General features: G+C 36.0%; 1 long non-coding RNA gene across 3 annotated transcripts; it reads right to left on the reverse strand.

The window, feature by feature from the left end:
• Positions 1–3049: 3049 nt before the first annotated feature.
• On the reverse strand, positions 3050–9241 carry LOC111923062 (uncharacterized). Of its 3 annotated transcripts, none has more exons than XR_015286209.1 (4): positions 9195–9241; positions 8529–8602; positions 7828–7896; positions 3050–5175 (listed from the first exon to the last, which is right to left on the reverse strand). It is a non-coding gene; the product is annotated as an uncharacterized LOC111923062 (long non-coding RNA). The 3 variants fall into 3 exon arrangements; XR_002860893.2 differs by having other exon boundaries at positions 8529–8613; XR_015286208.1 differs by having other exon boundaries at positions 9168–9241.
• Between the last annotated feature and the right edge of the window lie 8356 nt (positions 9242–17597).

The raw sequence follows: 17597 nt of genomic DNA on the forward strand, positions 1-17597 counted from the left end.
CAAATTCATCAAAACTAAAGTGTTTGCAGGAGACAGTTCAGTTTTGACAAAGCTGTGACAGAAAGAAGGCACATTTCCAACAGGAATCTGCAATGCTAGCTCACCCAACTGCTTTTTATGAAGCCTGTTGGTGGACTTCCAGGCTACCAACTCTCCAGTATCCACATGACATGCTGTGGAGCTGTGAGTCCTGGCTCCCAGGTTGCTCTGTCTAGCCAAGGCTCCAAGGCTTTTGGCTTCCTCTCAGTTTGCCTGGTGGAGGGTTGAGAACCTCCCCAAAACTTGTATTTCCAACTCCAAGTACCCAGCTGCTCAACAGGCAAAGCTGTGATCTGGGTCTACCTTCCCAGGTATAAACTCTGATACTTTATAACTTCTAGGATTCTTAACATCCCAGCCAGAGAAGTTTTCTGTATTGGGTTTGCATGGCCAGGTTTTGATGGTGGGGCTGTTGCAGGGGTGGCTTCTGTGAGGAGGTGCCAGAAGCTTCCTACAGGTTCAGCAAAGCCATTCCCTACAAGCTCCAAAAATGGACTGGGTCAATTAGAAATGGTGGCAAAGCCTGAGTGTAACATATTTAAGAAGGAAAAAAAGGTTCATGTGCAAATGTGTTTGTGGCCAGAGAAGACTGGAATGGGAAGATGTGAGAGGAAGAAGTCTACAGATACCAAGGAGGGGGAGGATGTGAGATTCCTCTGCAGGATGTGGTGAGGACCACGGTGAAGCAGCTGTTCCCTGCAGCCATGGAGGATCACAGGGCTGCAGAGATCCACCTGCAGCCCCTGGAGCAGACTCATGCCAGAGTAGGTGGATACCCAAAAGAGGGCTGTGAAGCCATGGGAAACTTGTGTTGGGTCAAGGGCCTCAAAAGGACCTGCAGAACTGTAGAGAGGATGCCATTCTGGAGAAGGCAAATGTTTTAGATATCACAAAACACCAAAGACATAAAACTGCTTATTGTCAAAACTGTATAGCTCAGTACTCCCAGGAATATCTGTCTTGATATTTCCCATTGTCTGAACAAAAACTTATGACTTTGACACAACTCTAAGTGACATTGAAATATTAAGATTGTATTTAAGGCTTTAAAGAAATCAGTTTCTCTAACCAACAGCATATTCTTGCTCTGTAAATTGGTTTTGCAGTAACAGTCTTTGCCTTAATGATACAAGACAAAGAAAAAGAAAAGAAATCAACTTGTGTCCTGTAGTTTCATTAGAATCTTCACTTTTTTTAAGCTTAAATTAATACTCCAATTCTTCAGTGAGGAGTATCAATTATGTGGTGATGACACAAAAGCTCCTCTAACTCAAATTTTTTTCATGGCTTTTTTCAATTAAAGAACCTACACTCTGTGAAAGCTACATCTGTCTTTTTAAGTAAAAAATAATTTGTCCCTCAAAGCTATACAACAGAAGAAGTAAAAAAGTCCCTCTGATCATTTCCAAATGAATCACTGGAAAAAAAAAGTAAAAAGGAAAGAACAGGCTGGTTTTCTCAAGTTATGTATGTATGCAGATTTTTCCTCTCGTACCTCATTCTACCACAATATCATCTAGTTTCTCAGATGTACTTCCAGTTTGCTCTCATTTTGCTCTTCAGCCTACTATACTTTTAATAAAAATCTTTATAAGGAACTTCTAGTAATCTTTTTTCCTATTTGACTGCTTTACTTCCTTTTACAGTGTGATCTCAAATTAGGAATGACAATGGAATCCAAAATATACCTTTCAAAATAATATATTGACCCAGCAGATTCAGATCTGTTAGAAAGCTTTCTCTTATTTTCTTGATTTTGCATGACTTTTTTTTTCCCTATAATTTCTTTTACTTTTTGAAGGTACTATTGTTTGAAGTTTTAGGAATGTCTCCTAGTTGTATCACCATTATTCATGTAACACTAGTGCATTAAACATACCTAGTTCTCCTGAATAAGAAATGCTAAAACAGAAAACTGAGTGATAATAAAATCCATCTGTTTTTTGCTTATTTTTCATGACAGTAGCACCATTTGCAAAACAATGAGACAGATCTCTTTCCTGGACTACCTCTAAGGCTTCTGCCTTCCCTGAGAACTAGAGCAATGTTCATGATCTCGTTCACTCTTTTCCACTTTATCTGTTTCCACCTCTCACTTCCATCAGTGATCTATGGTTAAAAAATGCTTTGATCTGAGAAATTTTTAGTGAAGTGTTAACTTATGAACAGTAAGAAAGAACATTGTGAGGGAGAGAGATCTTTAGCTGCTCTGTCAAACACTTAAAACCAAGGGACCCCAAAACTGGGGTCAGCTTTAAACGCCTATTGGTTTGAGCCAGGACATTATCAAATCTTAAGGAGCCAGTTACCCTTAGAAATTATCAACTGTTAATATTACAGACTTAATTAACTCACTGTATTATCTGATTTATTGAAATAACTGTGGGTCATGCATTGTCTTTTCTTGGTCTCTTGAGCAAACTAATTCATGACAATGAAAGAATAAAATAACTTATTTCAGAAAAAGCAATTATTTTACATTTTTCTCATGTAAACTACAGAATTCCTTTACTTCTGCCTCCCTCATAATGACTCTGAAAAAAGTAATAGGATTGGGACTCTCTCATTTCTACTCTAGGTATGATGAGAGATGAACTAAAGTCTACAAAACAATTGCAAAAATATGGGTACCGTAGTGGTTAGCTTCTTTTTATCTCCAGCTAAGAAAGAAGCATGCTAGAGAAAGGAAAGGATTTGGAAGACAAAACCAATTAGAAAACACCTAAAATTCATTTCAGATGATTCTCTGCAGCAAAAAGCAAAACAGTCACAGCCTGCTTGAAAGGAGACCTAGACTCAGCTAAGCCATGGGAAATAGGAAAGGCCATAAACCCCAGCCAGGCCAGAGAGCTCATTTGCTCTGTCGTGCATATGGGGAAATTTCAGCTTATGTCAGTTATCAGTAGCTAGGGAAAAAGGGATTTCAAGAAACTTATCAAAGACTGCTGCTTTTCGGGGTAAAGAGAGTAAACTGTGAGTTAATCACAAGGCATAACTTCTACTAGACTAATTAGGTAATAGAAATTTTTATTTAACATTTATTATTATTATATTCTCACACATCAACAACAATTATTTAGCACCTCTAATTATGCTTCTTAGTTTAAATCTTTGCTAAATCAAGAGCCAGATTTCTTTTAAAAAAATTTCATCTTCATGATTATGCAATTAAACATCTGGAAAATTGTGAGTGTCAAGACTTTTCAAAACAAATTTATCCTTCTTAGTAAGCTAAGATGTAATAAGAAAGAAAGACAGTAAGAAAGAAAGCTTCATAACTATGATTTGAATCACAATCTTTTAATTTCAAAAGTGTTAGGAAGTTTATTTATGAGCTTTCTTTGCTGCACATCTTCAAAACTAAAGGCTAATAAAATATTTTTAGTTGCTCACTTTAACACACACATGCAGTATCTTAGGTCTTTCTCTCTGCTGCCTTTTGCCTTGAGATGACTTCTGAGTCTTCATACTCCGGCTAAAACATGTAAAATTTATCAGCTGGACTTTTCAGAGCTTAAATTAAAATAAACTTCCTTAGTTTTTAGAAACCTTGTGAACAAATAATCCCTGTGAGAATATTCAAAATTAACAGCATTAACCCTTGAAAACAATATTGTTCAACTGACTGATATCAGTTTAATTCAAGAGAGGCCATGCTTTGAGTCTAAAATTATATTGTAATTGTGTAAATATATTACCAGAAGATAAAGCTATGATATATTCTCCCACCTAGTCAAAAAATCCCAGTTCTTTATAATTTTCACTATCTCTCTGTGGGTTTCCAGTGGACTGGTGCTTCCCTTATTCCCCTGTTGCAGAAATACTAAGCAAACAAATAAGGGGTCCCAGCATGTCATAGAAGAACAGAGAAGAATGCAGGTGATAGATTTTATCACTTTCTGCTTAGCAAATGATTAAAAAAAGGGAAATTTTAATCAGATTTTCTTACATTAACTGAAGGAAGCTTTTGACATATTATCATTACCATTATTAATAATACTTTGCTAATTTGCTTGCTTATCTGTAACATTCAGAAAGCGTTTTGTGGATTCATTGTTGGTGCAATATATCTGTGAAATAGTTATCCCACTTGTTATTTACATCTGTGACTATTTCTTGCATTGTGGACAAAAAAAATGTATGGATACAAAGGTTTCAATCTTCCAAGTTTCAATTCATATGTTGCTATAGATATAAAAATATCTGAAATTTTTCAAGCATTCACGAAAGAACTGTGTACTGAAGAGATGTATCTTTAAAAACCTGTGATGTATACATCCAGAGAATAGCTAATTAGAGGGCCTGTTTTTCTTGAAAAAGAGAAATTAATGCTTTTCTTGTGTGATTAATCTAATCTATTTTAGTTATTTATTTTATAATGAGATTAATTTGTTATTCTGATTCATCTCCATTTACAGTAAATGAAACCACAGATGACCAGCTAAGCTCTAGAAGTCAGCTGTTTTACATCAGATAAATTTCAGCCTCAAACTCTGGTTTCTCTAGTTTCTAACAGGAATGCATATTTTTTTATGTGAATGGCTTTGAAAAATATAATTTCACTGCTTTTCTACAATCCTCCTATGCCCATTGTTTTTGATCAGATATGTAACCTGTTTTACTGCAGCTAAGGTTTCATTTAATCTCCTAGAATCCAAACCACAATCTTCCCAGCTCAAAATTATCATTGTTTAGTCTTGACCTTTTAACAGCACTGATATTTATGTGGCAGAAAGACATCCAGGATACTCATAGCTTACATATTCCACAAATTTTCTCCAGTCTTTGTGTTTAGACTGTTTCAGGCTACCATGTCAAAAGACAGAGAGAGTAAAATTTTCCACACTTGTTTTTATTTGAATATTCATCAACCACAAATCTCCCAAATTTACCTTTAGCTACTATTACACCCTCTGTGGGATAAAATCATTATATTCCCTTTTTAATTTCATACAGAACATCATATAAAACTCATTCTGAATATCCATGTATCATATGTGCAATATGAGTAATTTTTCATTGCAACAAAGCTGGTGGCTGCATCTTCAGAGAGTAGAAAATGAAACTTAGTTATCATAGTGTCTGTGCTGCCTTCATGATGCTGATTCATCAGCTGGCATTATCCAGTAGTGAGTGCTGTGGGAGTTAAAATATAAATGGAGAATAAAATAATGGAAGAAATCAGAAAAAATGCAAATTGAAGATTATATTTCATGGGAAGTAATTTCACAGACTGGAAATGGCTCGATGCTCTAAATCTGTAATAATAACTTTAAATCCATATGCTATGTTGAATCTGTACCTCTCACATTTGGGCTGAAAGCTGAGATACTGAATGCTTGAAATTTGCCTTTTTAAAAAGTCAACATACTTCCTTAAATTATATTATCAAGGCTCACAAAGGGCTGAGTTAGCTGGATCCTTCTGGAATACAGGGACTTGTATATTTTTTGGTCCCTGACTATAATTCCTGATTAGTCAGTAGGAGTCTATAGAGCTCTTCTTTTATGACCAGAAAATACCCAGAGAGTAAGATCTCTGCCACTGCCTTAATAAAGTCATAAAATGATGAACAAGTAAAACCAGGTCACTGATAATCATCTATAAAAGGAAAAAAAAAATCAACCCAAAAATAAAACAAAACAAGAAACAACAACAACACAAAAACATATTGAAAAAGGGGTTATAAAAAGTGGGGAAAAGATATAAAATGTGAAATACTTTGGCTCCTCTAAAAAGTTGTGCATAAGAGGAAAGAGGAGGAAGATAAGTAAATAGTGTAAAATAGTTATGGAAAATGATAAAGTAAGCTCAACAGGGTGCCTTGATAATGCCTTGCAATGTTTTCACTGGGATGTTGTATCAATACAAGAGTACATAAGGTCATGCCAGGATGACATATTGCAAATATGTGGTAATTCTCTATGACTATTAATTGGCTTAATCATCTCTTCAGCTCCTCACTGTTGTATACTTAGTAAGGTGTTCAAAGCAATGAATGTGTTCTAATATCCTTTAAAATTTCACATTCTATGTGGTCAATTATTTTACAGATCACTCCTTACAGAACTTAGTACTGGAATGAATTGCTTTGATGCATAGGGAAAAAAATGTAGTCCGTTACTTATTTTATAAAGCCATGAACACATGAAAAACTAGACAAGAATTGGCAGAGCAGGGAAAAAGTGCTTGAATGGATTTTTAAAATTTTTTTTGTCTCAAGGGGAAGCTCCTGGTTAATTAGAGACATTTGTTAGAAAAAAAGTAGAGTTAATAGCATTAAGCATAACACATTCCTTTAAAATCTTTTATACATGTTTTAATTTGAATTCATGGCCCTACAAGAAAAAAAGATATTCTTATGAAGCCCATAAAACAAAGTCCTTATGATCAAATTTATCCATGAGAATTATTTGTATCCCATGAGCATTTAGAAATCAAGCAGCTTTTAATTTATTTCAACAAAATAAAGTGGCATGGGTCTAAGTGGTGACAGATAATGGAACCATATGCTCAACAGAGTAAGAATAGCTCAGGCAGAGTATCTCCTGCCAGTGACTTACCCATTCTCTCATTTGCAATGATCTTGGTGGGAAACAGAAGCTGAGTAACATCCAAACTAACAGATGTCTCTCAAGAAGTGGCCTTTTTTATACTTAGCAGATCGACAGTTCAGAGCACAGTAATCCCTCTGCATCCCAGACAAATGTGGCACCTAATCCCTTTTCCTTGCATGGATATAAAAAATGGCACAGCCAGTAAATATTCTTTTGTCACTAATCAATAATCCTCTTCAAAATTACATATCATTACTATTCCAGCTTCAGAATGAGAAGAATATTTATCATATATATATATATATATATATACACACACATATATATATATATACCAAAACCAGCTCCTTTTGAGTTAGACAATATGTTACATGCCTGGAATACTGGTTTTTACATATGGAGTGAATAAAAGAAGAGAGAAATTAAGTCCTTGGGAGCCCTTCCCATATGGTCTATCACAGAGGCTTGATATCTATTTTGTTTTATAGTCATTAAAAATGAAAAATGATAATAAACACAATTTTACAGTAGAAAATCCTTAGCAGGAAAAAACTACAATGCAAATTTCAATGAAAATTCCAATCAGCTACACTTATGCTTCAGTGTAGATTCCTAAATCCTTTCAACAGTAATGGAAGTGTTGTACACATATAACTGGGAGAATTCAAACCTCATAATTTGTTGATGACTTTCTTTATGGTCTTCAACATTTCTGTAAATTTTATTTGGGATATATAATTATAAAACAAATTTTCTCTGCAGTAGTAGATAGTCCAGTGAAGCAATCCTCTTACATTATGTTGCATTATTATTATTAGAATAGAAATGCAGCAAATCCAGGCCTGTAATCTGCCAAAGTTGGCTTTAAATATGACTGAAACTGCCAAGATATATTTAATTAATTAACTTGCTGTGGATGTTCTCTTTTTCCCCTTAATTGTCCCCTTTATTTTTACTTATCTGAGAAATAGGATTTTGCTTCAGTTTGTATACCAAAAGCTTGGGCAAAAGATTATCAAATTTCCTTTACACTGATTCTGAATCCATTCAACTATGATACGTGATTAAGTGTGTACTTTTCAAAATAATCCTCCATATTTTATGTCACAGCAACTATGTTTTTGTTTCATGTGGTAATTAATAGCAATAGGAGTTCCTGTTAGACACAAACTATATTTTGAATGCAGAAATAGAAAATCTGTAAATTGCCTTGTCAAGACTCATAAATCACCTGCCATCCAAAGCGTGTAATTCACATGCACTGTTCTTCCTTTGTGCTCTGAAGCACACTTTGTGTTTCCTAAAAAAAAAGAAAATAAAAAAGTTAGACATAGCATCCATTTATAGAGTAGATAAAAATTATTGATAAAGTCCTGGATAATGAATCAGATACAAACAAGGACAAGGGAAACTGCAGCTGGCTGAACTGGTCGACTGTCAGGTTTAGCATCAACACACCAGGAGCTCAAGAGAATTTTCACTGACTGTACAATGAACTTTATCACCATTCAACCTCTGTGTGTAACACACACCCAATTATGTTTGCATGTCACTATTTTAATTGTACTCCAAGTCCACCATTCTGACAAGCAGAAATTATCAGAATGTGAGAACGTGGTAAGGGTATGCTCATTTATTCTGGAAGGAACCCTTTAGCACAAATTTTGAAAGACATAACACAACTCCCTGTGCCAATTATCAGCCCATGCTGGATCTCTTCTATTAAAGGAGAACATTCAAGATAAAGGTATCCTCAACCAGGTTCTGGTAATGGCAAGAGCACAGATAAGACTGAATGGCAATTATGAAAAGCATTGCCACCGAGTGTGAAAACTCAGTTTACATTTTGATCACTCCATATTATTCTAATTTCAATATAAAGCTGCATCATTTAAAAACATTAACAATTAACATTTACTCTGAGCAGGATACCTGGCTGCAGAAGAGACAGACGGTGAAGAGCAAAGCCTTAGGGGAATGTTGTGGGACAGGAACTCAGCTGGCATCTGATTTTTACCTCAGACCAATGGAAGTGTGAATTAACAACACATAAATCATTGCATGATAATGTGAAACACAAAAACAACTGCTAGTAAAAGAAGAACGAGATGCCAGAGAGGCACCTCAGTTTCTTTAAAGAATTTATTTAGATAATTAACCTTATGTCTGCTGTTTGTGTCCATGTCAGTTGTTAGCACATCAAGTCATCTCATCCACCCTCATTCCCTTGCCAGCATTGGGGAGAGCAATCCAGGCACCAGAGACAAAGGGTGAAATTAGATGCAAGTGTCAAAGAAATTACATATATTTTTGTTCTGCTGTAAACAGAGCTCCACTGAATTTGTGCAGGGCTGGTCAACAAGAGCACCTTACAATTACGATTCTATAGTTTACCATTTTCTCCTCCCATGTTGACCCTGCTTACCACCTTCATTCCCTCTGAAATAATGGCCAATCTCTGTTTCAATTTTCCCCATTTGCCACAGTTTTATTGACTTTATATCTTGATTTCATATTTATCATACAGTTGTTCACTAAAAGCTTTATGTTTTAAAAAATAAGATAAAAAACCTGCATGGATTTTCTGAATTGACTCACTGAACGTTCTAAGGAGAAGAACCACTAAGCACCTGATCCCTAGGCACACAGCTGCTATTACAGACTACCTTTTAAAGAACTGAGTGCACCTGGGCTAACACACAACAAATGACGTGGTTTGTGGGAGGGGGGTAGAAATCAAATGAAAAAGGCAACTGGCTCACAAGCTTGGTTTTGGGTATTAAGCATATGGTGCTGAGCAGACTGGAGTAGAGAGAGGTCTATAGTTGGCAGGAGGGAAATTACAGAGTCCACCTGCTCACTGAGAAATTTTTGTTACTGTAAGGCAGGTCACCCTTCCCACTGAGAGAGGCAGTCTTTAGAAAGGACTCACATTTCCCTCAGTCTACTATCCAGAAGAGGCTTGAGAAAGACAAGACTGTACAGATAAGGCTGCAGTGGTCCTTTTCTTGGCCCTCAAAGCAATTTTATTTATAAAGTAACTGATGATCATCTGTTATGGATCACAAAATTTGAGCTCTCCTTGACTTAAATATGATAAGACTTAAGAAAAAGATGTAGACTACTCTAGAAAGTGATTCATCCTGTTCTAAAATGAATTTCTGAAAACTGTAGCATAAATAATTCTGTGGAAGCTCATTTCTCTCTTAATGAGCCTTAGGTCAGATGCCTATTTATTTAGATAAAGTTTGTTAAGAGGAAACTCACCCAGAGTGTTTTCTTTATATCAGTGCAATTGTGTTTATAATAGAACTTCACATTCTGACAATTCCTAAGATGTAGGTAAGCATAAATTTAAACATGAATTTGAAAGATAGAGACTGTCAAAAGCAGTGATTAAAAGAAGGCGATTATATGGGAATAGCTAAAATAAGAAAAACTGTAAACAATAGAAAATAATGTGTTGAACGAATAAAAGTTGTGCTTAATAATTAAAAGTTACTCTTTAATGATTTGTTACAATTTCAGCTTGATAAGAAAAAAAATTTGGAAGTGATAAAACTAATTTGTTAAATAGCTTATTTTTTGGTTGCAAAATAGAAAATAAGCTTATATCAATATTCTTTGCAAAATCAAAATATTCATTATTTATGTCAAATTTAGCTGCTTTCCTCATACTAGATAGTCATTCATATTTCATGAATGATTGCATTATGGTCTTCATATTGGCTGGTTCTGTCTCTGTGTTTTTCACAGTAAAATACATAGTGTTTATTGACAGCAATGGATTAAGTCACCATTACTCCATGGTGTTGTCCCAGATCAGCAGAACTTGAGGATTAAGCTTATCAGTGGAAAAGAAAATTCCATTAAAAAAAGACATTGGGAACATTTGGATTACAATGAAATTTTAAATATAATTTTGTACCTGACTGTTGAAAGCTTGAAGCATTTAGGGTTTTTTTTTCTGGTTTTGAATTACTTCTTAATTGCTATTGAACATATTTTCATTACTGTACACTCTCTGTAACTGAACAAAAAAAAACAACGACCTGACAGATTTTTAATTTTCACCCTTATTTAGACAGAAAGTGCATTTAAAGCATTTGTCATTTCCTATAAGATATGAGTTTCTCATATTTTAGTGAGAGTCAATTGAGATATAAATACTACCTTCTTATATTAATTTGCAAATGATTATTACTTTTTCTGAGAAGCAGAGGATAATGTGAGAGAACATAGCTGTCATTGCTGATTCTAATTTTCAAGTTCTTTGGCTTAAAACACATAAAGACTAATATGTTTATCAAAGCAGCAGCAAATAGTTTTTAATAATGTTGATAATATAATAATAGATTTTCTTCCATTATACTCGCTTGTTGTCACTGGGGATATTTTAAGTCACATTATTGTCAGTACATATTTTAGCATAATAAGAATATCAAAGAATACTTGCAGTCTGCAATGGGGCATTTACCTTTCTAAGCCCTGCTTTATGTTGGGTGTAAATGTGCAGACATTTATTGCATCAGATTTCTTTTTCTTGAAAAGTCTCTCTTAGAAGCTCATATTTGTATTGACTGTGAATAGCACTGTCAGGGGTGTCTCTCGTTTACTGATATCTGCAGAGGCACTTCTCTTGACACAAACCTACGGTGAAACAGCCTCTGTTTTTCAAAATAAGACCTTACCACTTGATTTTAGTTGCCCTAATTGGAGCTTTAGGAAGGAAGCAAATTAAAATATTGAGTGACAATGGTATTCTATCATGCAAGTTATTCTCTCCTGCAAATTGTTCACAAAGCATTGCATGCAATTTTTATTGTACATATACTATTGTTATTATTTATTACACTCCAAATCTGGAGTTTACTGCAACATGACAATAAGGTGACAACAAAGGGAGTCTGACATTGTTTTGCTGCTGTGTCTAAAAACTCTGGTCATGAGTAAGGATGTATTATCGGAGACTGAATCTGTGTTGAATTAATATTGTCTAGGTTCAGGTGCTCAAATGAGGCTGGCATAGTGTAGTCCCGATATTTAAGAGCCTACATGACAGAAGCCAATGGACAACCTGTGCAACTCCATGTGTCTAAGATTTATTTGAATTATGAGATCCATCTGAATAGTCTGTACAAAACTGTATGACCTATGTAGGTAAGCATTTACAGGGTTATTGATCTTATGCTCAAGCATCAACAGGCCATGAATATCACATTTTACAGAAGGCTTATGCCCATGAGAAAAATTCTCTTGATCATTTGGCTGGGTTGATGCAACTTTCTCTGAAGAGGTATTTTTATTCTTGTTTTATTAAATTTATTGACATTGGAAATTACTTTTCTTAATCAAAATCAATATTAGGAATTCTTTAGCAAAATGAATGGTTATTATGCCTATGGTGTTGCAATGAATACAATTTTGAAGTACATAAGAGTACAATTTTTTTTAGATAACTATAGAGAGCAAATTTACAGATTCTGAAAATATGGCCCAAAAATCCAAGTGATTCTAAATTGGGTTTGAATGGCCAGATTTTTGTAGAGGCTACAAGGGTGGCTTCTGAGAGAAGTTGCCAGAACCTTTCCCCATGTCCAACATAGTCAATGCCAGCCAGCTCCAAGACAGAGCTGCCTCTGGCCAGGGTCAAGCCCCCATTGATGGTGGTAGCACCTCTGGGATAACATGTTTGAGAAGGGGAAAAAAAAACTGGAATGATGCCAACAGAGACTGCAGCAATAGAAGAGAGGAGTGAGAATGTATGAGTGAGAGAGAAACAATTCTGGAGACACCAAGGTCAGTGAAGAAAGAGGGGGAAATTCATCACCACCACCCTGCAGGCTGTGGTGCAGGCATGGAGAGGCAGCTGTGCCCCTGCAGCCCCTGGAGAAGAGATTCCCCCTGCAGAACAGGTGGACACCCAAAGAGGCCATGACCCCATGGGAAGCTCATGCTGGAGCAGGGCCAAGGTAGCACCTCTGGCCCCAGGGAGAGAGGAGCCCATGCTGGAGCAGGTTTGAGAGCAGGACTTGTGACCCTTTATGTAAAGAACTGTAGTCCTGTGGAAGAATTCACAGAGAAAAGGTTCATTGAGATCTATCCCCTGTAGGAGGGACAGCATGCTGCAGCAGGGGGAGAGTTTGAGGAGTTTCTCCCCTAAGAAGGAAGGAAAAAAAGACAACATGTGATGAACTGACTCAGACCATATTTCCCATTCTCCTCTGCCACTGAGGGGAAGTGATGGAGAAATCAGGAGTGAAGCTCAGCCTAGGAAGAAGGGAGAAGTGGAGAGAAGGTGTTTTAATTTTCACTACTCTATGCTGATTTGATTGGCAATAAATTTAACTAATTTAAATTTATTTAAATTTTATTAAATTTAACTAATTTCACCAAGCTGAGTCAATTTTTCCCCATGTTGGTAATTAGTGAGTGGTCTTTCCCTGTTCTGGTCTCAACCCACAAGTATTTTATTTTATTTTATTTTCTCTCCCCTGTACAGCTGACAAAGAGCAGCTTTGATGGGTGCCTGATATTCAGGTAGGGCCAAGCAAACAGTTTCTCTGCACAAATCTGTGTATTTGTTTTTAACCCAGAGTGTTTGGTTAAAACAAAGATATAATTGTAAATTTTACCCTATAATCAAAAGTGAATAGGTGGTAAAAGGTTGGGGGGGGGGGGAATGAGTGTTAATAAAGCACAGATAAACCAAAGCAACCAAATCAGTGTTACTCCACCACCTTTCCTTATCTAATTCGCTTTAATATTTCTGTTTAAATTTCCTTTTTTTAAACTTCACTAATCTTTTTCACAACACCTATATTAAAAAAGGGAAGGATAGCCCTATTCCTGAAACCTCCAAATGATTTATTGTATTATTTCATTGCAAATTAAAACAGGACCAGATTCCTGATAATTCCTCTAAATATTGTTAAATATTATGTTCTATTTCCCTTCCATGTGTATAGGCTATATTCAGACTTGAAATGTCAATAGAAGGCTTACTTTCATTTTAGTTTCTGATTTTCTTTAATTAATAAAAAGGATTTAAAACATAATAAAAATAAATTCTGGTACCTTTAACAGCAAGCCCTTTCTGTACAGAGTTGCACAGATTCATCTACATCTGATGAAGCATTTTTTTTCCTATCTATTCATGATAAGAGATTTTTTTTTAAAAAAAAGGTTTAACTTCTGCACAATTATGTCATAAAAAAATTCCATTTTCTCACTTGTTTAATAATGTTTTGATGTTCATTGACTCTGCTTATCTAGATGTTTTTAACTCCTGAAGCCTCGTTTTATCCCTTAGCTTTTTAATGGCTTTTTAATAGGTTTTATGCTTTTCCACTTCAAATTTGCTGTGATTATAAAAAACTTCACCTGTTTGTTACATTTTGTCTAGTAGCAGACTTTCAGAAGAGATTGGAAAATTGATCCACTGACTTTCTCACATTTTTCCCTCTAATTTTACACTGATAAAGGTGTTAGTAAATTATCGTTCTGCACACATCCTTGTCTGAAACGTTTGTTTATTCTTGGTTCAATTAAGGTATTAAGTCAAGCAGTGAATGTAGAACAAGAATTTAAGTCTTTCCTTTCTGAAAAGGACAGCTTGTTACTCCTTGTATGAATAATCACCAGGATACTTCTTCTTTTCAGCCTCAGTATTTTCCATGTCTGAGGTCAATGCAGTGAAATTGTTCATGCTGAGATTAGGACTCTTGTTTCTGTGCTACCATCTCTACATAGCAAGAGGAGAAAGCTGCACTTGGCAAATTTTTAAAGTTGTGATATCACCTGTAGGATTTAAAAGCTTTTTTACACAGAACAGCAGGAATATTTTATAATTAATAGTTAATGTATATGCATGTTTGGGGAGGGTGGGTAGGATTGTTGTTTTGTTTGTTTGATTAATTTATTTCCTTTGGCCAGGAATTAATAAAGTCTCATGGTGGTCAGTGTCAGTTGTATCCTTACAGGTCAATATATTGTATATGTGTGGTAGGTGGCTTAAATATTTGAAATCAAGAGTTTTGGAGACTGCACGATGAACAAAAATGCCAACTAAATAAGACCAGAAGATTTTAGACCACAGGGCACTTAGATGTGACAAAGTGGTATTTAACAGCTTTTTTCTCTCATTATTATTTGTGGAGGAATTTTTCTTTTTTCCCTGAGTGGTATTTGTCCAAAGAAAAAAGTTTTCTTTTTTATAGTCCTTATGACTTTGCTTTTTGAATGGGAAGATTTTGAATCAATACAGTACCACATCTTCTGGCTTCCAACAGCCTGTGGAAATCCAATATGAAATTCATTTAACCGTTTCTGGTCCTCTGGCAATATTCTTACCTTTTTCAATTCCTGTATAAGTGGTTCTCATCACAAAGGACACAATTTATCTAACTGTCCAGGCTGTCCAGAGAGGTGGTAGATGTCCCATTCCTGGAAACATTCAAGGTCAGGTTGCGTTGGGCCTTAGAAAATTAATCTGGTTGAGATTCTGCTGTTCATTTTAGGGTGGGGTTGGGATAGATTACATTTAAAATTCCCTTCCAACCCAAAATATTCCATGGTTCAATAATTTTTCCTGTTCCTCATCAAAACTGAGCAGATACTAATGATATGCTTTATAACATCACATTCTGATTACCATCCTATTTTATTTATATCTTGCTTCATATCTTTTCTACAAATAATCTAAATTTCTGTGAATGGTTTAGTTTTATGTAGTTGAGACCTTTTGGCTCATGGATTTAAATCCATTTTTGTTAGTCTTATGAACAATACACCAACTACATGTTTTTAAATCATGATTTGTTATTTCCTCAGACCATTAAATATTGTGTGTTGGTGCAATCTCCCTAATGCCACTTTACAAGTCAAAATGCAAATACTGAAGAGTAAATGGGAAAGAGTTTCATGAAAAGATCCCAAGCTATTGTCAATAATAGCTAAATATCAGTATTTTGTGATGTTTAGTAAAAGTCTAAAAATTGCTGTTTTATTCACAAGTCTACAGTCTCAGAATTTTCAAGAATTCCAAGCAGATGCTGGAGTGAAAAAAATGGTAATCCATCCATGTTGCCCCAGAGGTTTCTCCTTATGGATTTGCCAGTGTTTATAACTAACTTGTAAATCAGAATCTGAACTTTGTTATCGCTTGTTTTATGTTTGCCTCTCCCAACAAGTACCTTTGCCTACATGGGTGCTGTAGTAATACTCTGAAATGAGCAGTGTAAGTTCTTCATCTTGCTTAAACATGAGACAGGCTAGTAGCTCAAAATGTGATATTTAGCACTGCCCTGGAATGGAGTCTCCATTGATGGAGTTCTGATAAATCCACCAGGAGCTATGCTGGACTGGGTGAGGATACCACGTGGTCCTGGCATTTGGTACTTCATGTTCCTGTTCAAATGTTGATGTTGAAAATATAATAAAGTGTCATTAGGTAACTACCCTTCTGTGTTATCTCTTTTTATTCATAGAGTTGGGTCATCTCTACCAGGAGTGGCTCTATTTTACCTCTCTGCCAGTGATAGCCTACTTTTTCCCTCTCTGTTTTAATTTAACATGCTCTTTTATTTTTTTTCTGAAAACAGTAAATTTCTGTCATATTTTTATGTGACTGTGTCGTGGTTTTAAAGCAGTAACTAAAAATTACTAGAAAACTTACTTATTTCTTGCTATGAGATGTGGATTAGAACAAGAGCAAAACAGGTTTAAAACTTAAAAGGAATAAAGAAAGTTTATTAACAAAACTACAGTAATAAGAAAACTAAAATAAAACTTCCAGAAAACCCTTTTTTCTCCCACTACTCAACCATTCTTTTGTTTACATGACAACATAGAGACAAAAAACTTTGGAACTTTGGCGTTTAAACAGTCCCAATTCCTGCTAGAGTCTTTTCATCAGTCTCTGTAGAGAAACAGAAGTCGTCTTCTGCTAATTTATGGAGTTTCTCAAGAGAAAACTATTTCTGTTATAGCTTTCTGTTTTTCTGATGCCAGCTGCCCGGAAATCTGTCATCAGATTTTCTCCTCCCATTTCACATCACTCTGAGGTGTGTTATGGGCCATGAGTCTAGGGATGTCATTTTTAAGGATGAGTTATTCAAAGGCAGAAGTTCTCTTCATCTGTCTCTGTGAGCTTCACTGGAAACAGAAGTTTTCTCTTTGCCTCTCAAGGCCTCAAATCTTCAACTATTACTTCTCCCCCTCTGTTCCAGCACTTCACTGTATCACAGTTACTCCACCTTTTGCTCAAAATCCACACTTTGAACACTCCATTCCTCCCTATATACTCTGTCATGAATTAAAGGAGTTTTTTCCGGACACTATTGTCCATCTCCATAACTTTAACAGAAAAATATTTCAGCTTATAAAGCATCTCCTTATTCTCTACATGTTCTGAAGCTTAATTATTTTCTTTACTGTCTCTGATAGTTTATAAAATCTCTTTACATGTTGATTACTCTCTTTTTCTTTCTCTGGAAAAAAAGGATTAATCTGCAAGTCTCAGCTGGGTAGTGAAAGAGTTAAAATCTTGCCCAGGCTTTGTAGATGGTTCTGTGATCTCTGCTGGAGCAGCAGCTGGAGTTGTCTGCAATGGAAGATTCTTCATGGCTGCTCTGGAGAGTGTGGTCACTGTCTCAGCCCGCCGCAGGTCCAGAGCTTTTTCTTTCTTCACTCGGCAGTCTCTGGTGAATTCAGTCACAGCAAAAACTGCAGCCGAGCCAGAGACCGGCCTGGCTCGGCCCGAGCCCGGGGCAAGCCCCGCAGGCCCCATCTCCCGGCCGGGAGCCGCGGCAGGCCCAGCCCAGCCCCTGCCCCACGGGGCCGCATGGCCTGGGCAGGGTATGGGAGGCCTGGAGCTCTGTTACCTTTCACAGGCAGGAAACAAAGAGACAAAGAAATTCCCAGGCTTAGGTCTTAAGGTGATGTTCACAGGCTGATCTCACTTTTCAATGGTTAAAACTGCTGTCAATTCTTAGAAATGGC

Source organism: Cyanistes caeruleus, chromosome 4, assembly GCF_971803275.1.
Source record: "Cyanistes caeruleus chromosome 4, bCyaCae1.hap1.1, whole genome shotgun sequence".
NCBI classification, from domain to species: Eukaryota; Metazoa; Chordata; class Aves; order Passeriformes; family Paridae; genus Cyanistes; species Cyanistes caeruleus.